The sequence below is a fragment of the Diceros bicornis genome, chromosome 24, assembly GCF_020826845.1.
Source record: "Diceros bicornis minor isolate mBicDic1 chromosome 24, mDicBic1.mat.cur, whole genome shotgun sequence".
Taxonomy (NCBI): Eukaryota; Metazoa; Chordata; class Mammalia; order Perissodactyla; family Rhinocerotidae; genus Diceros; species Diceros bicornis.
Window position 1 is genome coordinate 11,289,831 of NC_080763.1, and position 12,644 is coordinate 11,302,474.

Below are 12,644 nucleotides of genomic sequence, written 5' to 3' on the forward strand. Positions count from 1 at the left end.
AATCTTGAATCAGGTGTTTTGTTTTCTTATTGTTCAGTTTTAAGAATTCTTTGTGTATTTTGGATAACAGTCCTTTATTAGATGTGTTTCTTGCAAATATTGTCTCCTAGTCTGTGGCTTATCTTCTCATTCTCTTGCAGTTATCTTTCGCAGAGCAGACACTTTTAATTTTAATGAAGTTCAGATTATCAGTTCTTTCACAGATCTTGTCTTTGGTGTTGTATCTAAAAGGGCATTACCATACCCAAAGTCATCCAAGTTTTCTCCTATGTTATCTTCTAGGAGTTTTATAGTTTTGCATTTTATATTTAGGTCTATGATCCATTTTGAGGTAATTTTTGTGAAGGGTATAAGGTCTGTGTCTAGCTTCATTTTTTTGCCTGTAGATGTCCAATATTCCAGCACCATTTGTTGAAGAGACTATCTTTGCCCCATTGTATTCCCTTTGCTCCTTTGTCAAAGAGCAGTTGACTTTACTTATGGCAGTCTATTTCTGGGCTCTCTTTTCTATTCCCTTGATCTATTTGTCTATCCTTTCACCAGTGCCACACTGTCTTGATTACTGTAGCTTTATAGTAAGGCTTAAGTTGGGTATTGTCAGTCCTCTGACTTTGTTCTTCTCCTTCAATATTGTGTTGGCTATTCTGGGTCTCTGCCTCTCCATATAAACTTTAGAATCAGTTTGTCAGTATCCACAAAATAACTTGCTGAGATTTTCATTGGGATTCCATTGAATCTATAGATCAAGCTGGGACCTTGACATCTTGACAACATTGAGTCTTACCCATGACCGTGGAATCTCTCTCCATTTATTTAGTTCTTTGATTTTGTTCATCAGAGTTTTGTAGTTTTCCTCACATAGAACTTGTATATATTTTGTTAGATTTATATGTAAGTATTTTGCTTTTTTTGGGTGATTTGTTTTTATTTATCTTATTCAAGACATTTCAATTTTTTTTTTTTTTTTGTGAGGAAGATCAGCCCTGAGCTACCATCCATGCCAATCCTCCTCCTTTTTTTCCCCAAAGCCCCGGTAGATAGTTGTATGTCATAGTTGCACATCCTTCTAGTTGCTGTATGTGGGACGCCGCCTCAGCATGGCCAGACAAGTGGTGCGTAGGTGCGCGCCTGGGATCCGAACTCGGGCCGCCAGCAGCGGAGCGCACGCACTTAACTGCTGAGACATGGGGCCTGCCCCAAGACACTTCAATCTTAATTCTCACCTCTCTAATTCTGGACAATTCTTAGTCATTATCTCTCTGAGTACGACCTCTCCCCCAATCCCTCTCTTCTTTCTTTCTTAAACCTTGTTAGACTGATGTATGTTGAAGCTTTTCTTTCTGTTTCATATCCATTCATTCAGTCATCTTCATATTTCTTTCTCTTTCTCTCCCTCCTTTCTCCCCACCCCCTACACCCCATAATTTCTTCAGAGTTGTTCTCCACTTCAACAGTTCTCTTTTAAATTATGTCTACCTAGTATTTAACCTATCTAGTGTTTTTCATCCCAGGGATAATAGTTTTCATTTATAAAATTCTTATTTGGTTACTCAAAAAAAGTTTTGTTTTTTTCTGTAGTACCTTATTTCTTCAATATGATTTCTCAATTATTTTAAAACATTATTTTCTAGTCTATTAGATCCATCTATTCCCACTCCTGGAAGTGTCAATTTTGGTGACTGCTGATTCTCCCTTATTGTGATTCATTTCCTTATGTGGTCTATGACATTTAATTTTGCTAGTTCATCTTTAGTGAGAATTTTCCGTAAGCCCTGAACTGTGAAACAGTCCCTAAGGACAGAGATTTTTGTGTTGTGTTTACTGGATCCCTGGGGATTTTAGTGGTCTTGGGTCACTTTTTATATTAACTATTTGTCTGGGGTTCTTAAACTACGCATGGAGGAAAAATTTAAACCCCTCACCTTGTGTAAGCTTAGGATTTCTGTTTCTCATGGGTGATTTTTTTTTTTTTTTTTCAACTCAAGACCCAGGGCACTCAGCAATGTCTTTGCTTTTTCTTTGGGTTAGTGAGCAGGCTTTGTATAGTCTTATTTTTCACTTGCAAGAGTGTTCTTTAAGATGCTGGGTTTCACTCTGGCAGAGAGTTGTGGATGGAGCTTTAATGCCTGTTCTTCTTCCTTGTGTAGGCCCATCACCCCTAAATCTGAGACTAAAACCCCAGTGAATTGTTGAGGCTCTGGCTTTGATTTTCTTTGATTTTGGAATCTGGGGACTATTTGTCTTTTGGAGCTCACCTATGTAATTACATTTAATTTACTGGTTATATATCATCCAGAATTTCCATGTGCTTGTAGTGGGATGGGCACATGCGTATCAGCTCTGTAGAGCACATGGCCAGAGTCCTGAATTCACATTGGATGTAGCTCACCCATCCACACATCCAGTTGTACTGGCATATACATACTATTTGGTGCTCTGCTTTTTCTCTTTCGAAATTGTTTATTAAACACATTACTGTATCGCAATTACCTATTATTTGAAAAAGCCGTATGATGTTTGCTGTGTTAATGTATGATGGCGTATAGCCTAGGATCCCCGTAAACTGGGCAAGTGTTTGGTAATGTCTTTCTGTCTTCAAAGCACTTGTTCTAGTTTCATTAAGGCCTGAAAGAAACCTACATTTTATAAATCCTGATTTTTATCCCCCTTTAGCATACGAAGACATTGAGGTTAAGATAAATTGTTACATTATTTGCTATGACAAAAGATTTTCCATGGAGGCAGTGTGTTGATTTATAATTTTCACAGATGTTAAAAATCAGTTAGTACCCTGGCACTTTGCGTAGCACTAAGTACTACAGTAACATGGACCACACTGACCTGCCTTTTCACTAAATAGTACATTGTGAATGTTGTCTCATGAAGGTGATTATTTTATGATTTATTTTATCAATCACCTTTTAATGGACAATTAGGGTTTTTTAATAATTAGGAAAATACTGCCAAGAATATAATTGAATTTATCTTTTTTACACTGTCTTATTACTTATTTCTAGATGTGGAACTGCTGAATCAAAGGATATACTCATTTGATATTTTCATGTTGCCAAATTTCCCTTCAGAAAGATTGCACCAATTTTTACTTTCAGCAGCAATGCATTGATAACAAAATCTAACAACTTTTCTACAAAAATAAATTTCAAACTCTAGATATTCTAACAAAAATTTCTCTACCTGGCTCATAGACATGTGTTCAAAATCTCTCAATGTATCATGTGCCCCAGGTTAGCAAGACCTACTTTTTTGGGTCTAGAATAGGGGTTTACAAAGTACGGTCACTGGACCAGCAGCATTAGCATCACCTGGAGCTTGTTAGAAATGTAAGTGATCATCTTCCCCAGACCTATGGTTTGAGAAACTCGTGGAGCTCAGCAGTCTGCTGTAATCACCCCTCCAGGGGATCCGATGGGCTAGAAGAAGCTCATCCTTGTGTAACTCAGAGGTCAGCTCAAGTGCCTTACTCCCATATCCTTCTTCGTAGAAATCTTAGGAATCCAGTTCCTGGAGCTTGAATTATGGTAGTCTCTTCCAACTCTTTATTCCTGCTAAGTGTCTCTTGACCACTGCACTTTTACTGCTGATGGCTGCTCTTGTGTCTATACTGCACTGACCCAGACGAGGAACTGAATCCATTTTTATCAATTTACCCAAACACGTACCATCCATTCCTTGAAAGACGTTTGAATATGTAGAAGACCGCTCACTGATCGTTTAGGGCGATGGAAGAAGTTTACGTTTTAGTAACACAGAGAGTTTAAATAAAACTGAGTGTTGGATGTGCCCATTCTAAACTCCTTCGGCCATTCTCCATCCTCGCCTCTTTTTCCTCTCCTCTTCCCGCTGATTACCTTTTTTCTATAGAGAAGCAATTCTAGTTGTTTCCTTGTCTTCTGTAGTAACCAAGGTTTTTATTGCAGACAATAGAACCCACTCAACTACTTGAATAAAAAAGAGATTTAACTACAGCACACACGGCAGCTGACAGAATTCCGTGAGGGTGCTGGGGAAATACGCTGGTTAGCCGCTCAGTCATAGGTAACATATACTCCATCTATTTATGTCTGACCTTTCATTAGGATTTTCTAAAGTTCTTTGAATAAATTTTCTTGTAGCTTCAAATTAATATCCAATTAGGTGTTTATTTTCTCTCATGAATTCTGGCAACTTTCTGGTGGCCATCTGTAGATTTCCTGGTCTCCCCTGCGGCAGGTGCACTCACCCATGCTTGTGGGGGTGAGGGAAGTGGTTTGAAGACAGTGGGGTCATGTAGAATCCAAGGCTACACTCCCATTACTGAGGCAGCTGGGCCTGCCTGTGACGAAATGTTTGATGTTGAGCTTGTCTTTCCTTTCTTCCTCTTTGGAGGCTTTTTCAGGGCCTTGAGATTGAGGGGGTTTCAAATCAGACCTCTGTTCAGTGGTAACTTCGTGCTAGCGAGCAGGGCCAGGCCTCATCACAGGCGTTGATCCTCCACTGAGTGTCGGAGTCTGGTCCTTGAGCTAAGGGCTCAATATCTGAAAGCTGCTCAGGCCTCGCTAAGCCTCTTGGAGGGCCTGTCCCTATAAAACGGAGATGTTAATAATATGGGGATAAATTCCTCAGCAGAGAAGTCCTCTAGGAACAGACTTGCCAGCTATCCTATGTTAACTGTCTCCTGGATTCTCTAACAAACCGTAGGTTCCAGAACTGTTATATGTTGACAATGTGCTTCTGGTGTCCAGAGTCACTCTGCCACCTTGTGGCCATGCTTGAGAACTGTACTACCCAGATGTCAGCTTCCTTCCTAGATCCCAGTATCCTGCAAAGCTGAAATTGGTCACCTTGGATTGTTTCTGCCTTTGGCTTTGCAAATCAATATGATTGAAGAGATATGTCACAGCACATACCAAAAGAAGACTTTCCAGTAGTTTTAAACAGATATATATGTGCAAGAAATTTCATTGCCTGTGTAATAGCAGCTTGGCACATTAGATAATGTGTGTTCAAAGTTAAGAATGGGCCAATGTTATGTCCCAAAGCTCTTTCAAGGATGCTCCGAAGGATCTTGTAATTTTCTAATTTTCCTGGGGATTTGAATGAGCATTGTGTAGTAGGTATTAATTTTAGATCACAATATTATTTTAGGTCACATTCCTTTATTTCTCTAAATTGCATTGAATGAGTTGCCTGGCTGGAGGGAAAATTCAATCGCAATCATTATTGAGGCAACTTCGCCCACTCCATGGGATCATATAAGAATCCCAGGCTAACGCAGTGTCACAAATTTGGGGTGTGGCCCAGTCTGCTGTGCACAGTTGGCTCCATCACGACAGTTACACAGTCTGATATGCTGCAGCCGAAGAAGGGAACAGCATCTAGGCTGAGTCAGGTGACCCTCCCAGCTGCTCACACCACTGACCACTCTGGAAGACAATGCATAGTGGCCATCCGCTGTAGGCTTTCTGGAGTAGCTCCCCAACCCCATCCAGGCACAGTGGGAATGGGGTCTGGGTTTCTGACAGAGTACAATCCCTCAAACTCATTCCTTTCCTGGTCTTGAGGAATATCCATGTCCTTTCCCTTCTGGCATAGGCTCTCTTCCACAAACCAATGTCTGGATGGGAACTTTGTGGCTACCTTGCAACTTCCATTTGTGCAATACACAAACCGTTAAAAATCTCATGTGACTCTAGCCGAGGAGTCCAGAACTCCAAACATACAGTTGTCTACCTTCTTGGGAAGGAGAAGGAAAAGTGCTGATAGCAGCAATAGCAGCAGGAAGAAAGCACAATTTAACATCTCCGTAACTCGTCCTGCTCCATTGTGTTTGGTGTAAGCAACAGGCCTGAGGCCGCTGCAGGGCAAAGTCACCTCTTTACTGGCTAGAAACTCCTTATTGAGTTTCTACCGTAGACTAAGCACTGTACTGGATTCTTTCAATATGAAGATGACCTCACAGTTACAATTACATAATGGAAATGGGTACTAAGCACTAGGAGAGGTACGTTCTGAGTTATCTGGAAGTGCTGAAGGAAGTGAAAATAATTCCACTTGATGGGGCAGGAAGCGTTATCCACGGGAGATGGCATTTGAGCTGGGCCTGAAAATGCGATAAAGCATCTGCCTGGTGGGAAAGAAGTGAGGCACAGCACATTTGAGGCAGTAGGAACTGCATGAGCACAGGTCTGGGGTACCCGAAGTGCAGGGTTGATGGGGGAATGCTTTGTGGCTTAGTGGGATGCACATGTAGGAATTATTTGGGGGAGTGAGTACAGGTGAGCTGGACTGGAGCCTAATCCTGTAACTGCACGCAGTGGGTTCGCCCCTTGGTGAGTGCAGAGCCAGTAAGCACACCAGGGAAATGGCAGAGTGAAACCAGGTTTATTACTTGCAGCAAGTAAGGAGAACACTGGGAGGATCCCCAAAGCAGCGTCTGCCTGAACAAGGGCTTGTTGGGTCCTTTTACTGTTAAATCAAGGTACAGTTCATGAATATTCAGTTAAAGAAAAGGTGGGAAATTGGGGTTTATTGTCTAACGGCATGTATACATGCTATTACGTATGTCACATGTTCAAAGGAAGCGCTGACAGGAAGGCCTCTGGATGGATATTTTAGCGTTATAGTGAGATTATCATGAGCAAGGTTCACTCTCTGTCACCCAGAAGGGGAGCTGGGTGGCTCAGGTTGGTTTAAACCGGTTCCTCAACAGTGGTCTCATCTGAAAAACATCTTAAAGGAGTGTTAGTAGTTGTGACAGGAAGCAGCCACTTCCCTCTGCAGGCCCTGGCGCTCAGCCCAGCATAAGTCTCAGCCTAACTTACTAACAATCCCAGGACTTCATTTACTATACTAAGAACAATTTAATTTATCTTTTAGGTCAGCAAGTCACAGTCCATTTGCTGTTGCCTTAGATTCCCATGGGCTTACTTAGGGAGATGTGCCATCCCCTCAGGGCTAAATGTACGTCTACCGCTTTCTCTCCTGTTGGAGAAACTGTGATTAATCTGGGAGGGAGCACTGTGGAACATAGACAGAAGCAGGGAAGGAGAGGAGGTGGGGAGAGGGAGGAGAAGAAGGAAAGGGGGAGAGAGAGATGAGTTAGCAGTTGTTGGACCAGCCAAGCAAGAGGTGTTCAGGTGCTGAGTTCAGGCAGTGTGTGGGGAACATATGGATGTAAGAGACAATTTGGAGATAGAATCCAGGGCTTATAGATCTTAGATATAGGGGTGAAGGAGAAATAAAAAATTACAGAGTTTTCAAGATTAGACAGCTGGTTGGATGAAAGTCTCATTGAAACAGAAGGTAAGAGAAGATGCACATTTGGAGGTCAAGATAATGAGTTGTTTTGGGGGCACATTTAAGATGCATTTGGGATTTCTGGATAGAGAAGCAAGATAATGATAGGCTTCAGGGCAGGCCACCCCAAAATGGGCCATTTTGGCATATTGATTATTTTGGATTAAAGTTACTTAAGAAACAGCCAGTGCAAGAAGGACACTCTGATTTTCATTTGTCCCCTTGAAAGCAGGAAATAAATCTCCCATGTGAAAGACATCCTCCCTGTACCAGGAGAAAGAGAGACACCCTTATCACCAGAGATACGGAAATCAGGGCTGAGAAGGCTGTATAAACAAATCTTGTTACTTCTTTACTGATTTACTACCCCAAGCCCAAACTCCTTTTATTTATTTATTTATTTATTTATTTATTTATTCCCCCAAAGCCCCAGCAGATAGTTGTATGTCATAGCTGCACATCCTTCCAGTTGCTGTATGTGGGACGCGGCCTCAGCATGGCCTGAGAAGCGGCGCGTTGGTGTGCACCCAGGATCTGAACCCGGGCCGCCAGCAGCAGAGCGCGCACACTTAACCACCAAGCCACGGGGCGGCCCGTCAAACCCCTTTTGTCATGTTAATTCTTCACAAATTTATTGCTTCTTTGTCTAAAAGTTATAAAAGCTGCCCACTTTGGTCACTTCTTTGAGTCTCATATTTCTGTGAGCTCCTATATGTACAAAATTAAATTTGATTTTCTCCTGTTAATGTGTTTTATGTCATTATAATTATTAGGCCAGCTAAAGAACCTAAAAAGGGAAGAAGGGAAAAGTTTTCCTCCCCTACGGTAGGCTGTTGGAAATATGAGTCTAAAGCTTGGGAGAGAGTTGGTGATTTTAGATATGGGAGACATCAGTGACTAGGCTTTAGAGTAGCCTCACAGGTGAGTAAGTTCACTCAGAGAGAGTGAGTAGAATAAGAAAAAGAGGTAAGGTCGAAGCTTTAGGGGGACAAATGTTTATGAGTAGGCAGATAGCTAGAACATCACAAATGAGACCAGGAAAGAGTAGCCAGAATTAGGAGTGCAGCCCAGGGAAGGCAGAGATGGGAGATTTTAATGCAGAGAGATCAAACAGGGTAAGTCATGAGCAAAGGTCTTCAAAACAGCAGTGACACGGTGGCTGGTGACTGGGGAGTTAGTTTTAGCTGAGTGGTGTGAAGGGAGCTGAAGCAGCTAGATCAGAGTAGTTAAGGCGTAAAGGGAGATGAAGAGGTAGAGCCAGTGAATCCAGGCTGTTGGGTCAAGAAATTTGTAGAAGATAAGGAGATGAGAGGGCTGCTTAGCAATCCAAAAAAAGACTTAAGAAGGGAAGATTTGAGTATATTTATAGGCTTGGGGTGAAAAGCCAGTGGAGGAGGAGAGATAAAAGATGTGAAAAACAAGAGATAATTAATGGAACAGTCACCCGAGTGAGAGGAAGGCAGGGGATTAGGTTAGCCCTGTGGTCCTCTGTCATTTGGAACCAGATTTGGGAACCAAATTGGCTTGAGAATCTACTGAAATGGGGTAGAAATCCCCTGGGATCTCCCTGGGCTGAGTGATAGCCAGTGTAGGAAGTAACCAAAGGTCTCCTAGGCTTATCTGGAGATAGCAGTTTGGCCTTCCAGAACTATCCATCATCCTTTTGAAGGAAGCCATATGTAATGCAAATTAAAAAAAAATCACAGAGCATCCACTCTTAGCAGTCATTGTGTTGGGACACGCAGCTCCTTCCCAGGCTTTTCTTTCATGTCCCGGAGAATGCTTGGCAGCTGCCCAGCTCACCCAGTTTGGTTATAGGAAAAAGGAATTACTTTATCCTGTGTTACTGCTTTAGTATTCAATGACATACAAGCAGAAGCAATGGGGAATTCCCAGATTAGCAGTTTTTATTTAAAAGTCTTTTGGACTTTTAAATAAAACTAGCTGTTAACCAAATTAACCAGCTGAGTCTGGTTAACTTGAACATCTTTAATTTTAACTGATTACCTTTAAAATGAATTTTTTTTTCTAGTTTTATTATGTCTAGCCAGTAACTAGATTGTACATACTTGGAAGAAAGGGATTCTCTTATGTTTATCCCTTTGGTGTCCCCTACATCAGACGCATTTGACAAAAATCTGTTGCTTTGGTTTGAAAGAGAGATGCTGCTTGTCCTTCTGTTTGCCCTTGTGTGTGTTGGTGATAATTAGTGAATCTCAGTGTTCTGATTGCTCTTGAGGCCAACGTTATGTCTTCTCTTTGACTCCATGACAGGGTTAAGGGGCTGAACTGGCTGTTAAGAAAATGACATTTGCTCTAACAGATTGTTTGAAAATGCAAGACATCTTTTTTATTTGAAAGCAAGTTAATTAGGATTCCCCCCTTTTTTTGAGTCAAATTGATACTATAAACACAGAATTTTGTTGCCTGTTGAATTACTGATAGTTTGAAGTGTGAAGTTTGACTTTTTGTTGTTCTTTACTTGTCTCAAACAAACACAGCTTTAAAGGTAGAAGAATTGAAATAATTCTGGACCCCGGAGTCGCAGGGTCCCTTTATGGGCTGGGTATCTTTGTCTCTGTTGCTATATTCAGAGTCAGGTTTTAATCCACACTGGGAAGCCTACATTTTGCAAATGGGGAAACTCAAATATAGAGAACAAATGAGTTCTTGAGGAGTTTTCCTAGAAATCTGTTGCTTATTCTTTTTCTTCCCACTTGCATAGCCATGACATATGCAGCAAATACCTCCCCCCTGCCACCTCACTTGTACATAGAAAGGACTTCGGACCTTACTTTTGCTTGTCTCGTAGTCGTGATAATTCTAGCACTTTTGTTCTTAAGTTAAAGACTCTTTCTTGGATTTTGCTCTCATCACATTTGCTTTTATAGGAAACAGAGGAGGCAAGGTTATATAAACTATGAATGTTTTTATTGAATAAATATTCTTTTCCTTCTGAAAGGACCCAGATAAACTTATTGATTGTTAGCTTGGTGTCCAGAAAGCTTTTCTCTTTTTATAATTCATTAACTACAAATCAAAAACGAAGTCCTTCAAGTCAGGAAGTGACACAGGTAGAGGGCATGTTTGCACTGCCAGGCTCTATTCAATGCTATCTGAATCCAAGTTAATTTCCTAAGAAGAGTTAAAGGAACAAGCTTATCTTATGCCTATTGGAGAATTAATTAAACTATAATTTTGCATGGAACTACAGATGTATATAGTAGGATGATTATTAAGCTATTAAAAACTATTATACAAAATAGTTTACCATAAGAGTAGAGTGGTAATTATGTTATTTATTTATTTATTTACCAATGATAATTTCCAGGCTAGATTTTTCTACTTCTTAGTGTTTTTGGAGCAGAATCCAACAGATCTCATGGAAGGGGATCCAGTCTTTTTGCAATAAACCTGAGTGGTTTGAATAAATCTAAAACTGACACAGCTGAAAAAAAGACTCACAACTAACATATCAAATTAACACATGAATCTTATGTCTTCCCACTCAAATGTTGTTCCCTGAAGTCCTCAAAGGAATCTGAAAAGGAGGAGCCATGAACATGCCTGGTGTGGTTAAGGAATGGCAAGGAGGCCAGTGTACCTGGAGCGGAGTGAGTGAAGGGGGGAGTGGGAGGAGGTGAGGGTAGGTGGTGGAGGGCCAGATGGGGGAGATCTGAGAGACCGTGAGAAGACTGGATTTTACTTTGAGTGACAGTTGAAGATATGAAGGATTTTGATAACAAAAGTACAGTGATCTAACATACATTTTAATAGTATTCCTCTGGCTGCTTTTTTTTTTTCTTGTGAGGAAGATTGGTCCTGAGCTAACATCTGCCAATCCTCCTCTTTTTTTGCTGAGGAAGCCTGGCCCTGGGCTAACATCCGTGCCCATCTTCCTCTACTTTATATGGGACGCCGCCATAGCATGGCCTGACAAGTGGTGCATCGGTGCGCACCTGGGATCCGAACCAGCGAACCCCGGGCCACCGCAGCGGAGTGCACGCACTTAACCACTTGCGCCACCCGGCTGGCCCCTCTGGCTGCTTTTTTGAGAAGTGACTAAAGGAGGATGAACGATGACACCAGTTAGGTAGGATGTAGGCCCAAGATAACGGTAGCTTGATTCAGGGGGTTAGCAGTGGAAGTGGTGAGAACTAGTCAGATTTGGAGATATACACACACACAAACACACATCTCCAATATGACATACATACTTGAAGGTAGAATTGACAGGATTCGCTGATAGACTGAATATGGGGTATGAGAGAAAGATACCAAGGATCATTCTAAGGATTTTGGCCTGAGCCACTGGGAGGAAGGAGTTGCCATGAACTCAGAGGAAGACAGTGGAAGGAGTAGGTTTGGGCAGGTGAGGGTTGGTGGGGGGATCAGGAGTCTAGTTTTGGAAACATCAAGTCTGAGAAGTCTATTAAACATCCTAGTAGAGATATTGGGTAGGCAGTGAGATGTCTGAGTTTGGAGTTCAGGGGAAGGATCAGGTCTCTGTACAGAAATTTGAGAGTCATCAGCTTTTGGGTGATATTTAAAGCCTCACGATACTGGCTCACATCACCAGAGGAGTAAGCACAGGCATGGAAAAGAAGTGGCCTAGGAACTAGCAGAGACTGAGAAGGAGCAATCAGTGAGGTAGGAGGAAGAACAGGAGAGTTAATATCCTAGAAGCCAAGTAAAAATTTGTTTCAAGGAAGAGAGAATGATCAACCATGTAAATGTGATTGATAAATTAGATAAGGATTGCCTTAGTGTGGGTTCCTTTAAAAGCAGAGCCTGTGGACAGGGTGTTCGGTACAGGTATTTATTTGGAGGTGATCCAAGGAACAGGCATGAGAGAATGGGGGAGGAGAGACTGTGGAGGAGGAAAGCCAATAAAGGCTGGGTTACTGAGGTGGCTGTTCTAGATGATGGGGTTCAGCTCCACAGAGACATCTGAGAAGGGTACAGAGTGCCGCCAGAATTGTCTGTTCAAATGATGGGAAGCTGGGACACTTATCTGGTGCCCCATTGGTTGAGGATTTTCTCAGGAGTATTAACGCCTGTCTACTTCTGCGCTTTGCAGGCTCCTGTGGGAGAAAGCCTTGAGGCAGAAAAGCAGTGAGAGGTGAGGTGGGTGCTTGATAAGGAATGCTGTTAGTGAGCATGGAACTTTCTGCCTCAGCTGTGGCTGAAATCAGAGGTGGGCCCAGGGAACATGATGTGGACCATCTCAAGGGTCTGCTTCAAAGACTGGCAGTTGGCTATTAGACTTTACAAAGTGGATGTCTTTGACCTTGAGAAAGCAGTTTAATGGAGTGGTGGGGCAAGCCTGATTGGAGTAGGTGAAGGAG